Here is a 229-nt window from a genome sequence, read left to right as displayed (position 1 = left end):
GACACTAAGACACTAATGATCATAAGACACAAACATAGATAAACATAAGCATGATTTTTCGAAAAACAGAAAAATAAAGAATAAGGAGATTAAAGAACGGGTCCACCTTAGTGATGGCGGCTTGTTCTTCCTATTGAAGATCTTACGGAGTGCTTGAGCTCCTCAATGTCTCTTCCTTGCCTTTGTTGCTCCTCTCTCATGATTCTTTGATCTTCTCTAATTTCATGGT

Source organism: Arachis duranensis, chromosome 1 (assembly GCF_000817695.3).
Source record: "Arachis duranensis cultivar V14167 chromosome 1, aradu.V14167.gnm2.J7QH, whole genome shotgun sequence".
NCBI lineage: Eukaryota > Viridiplantae > Streptophyta > Magnoliopsida > Fabales > Fabaceae > Arachis > Arachis duranensis.
Note: the sequence above shows the minus strand (reverse complement) of the source record.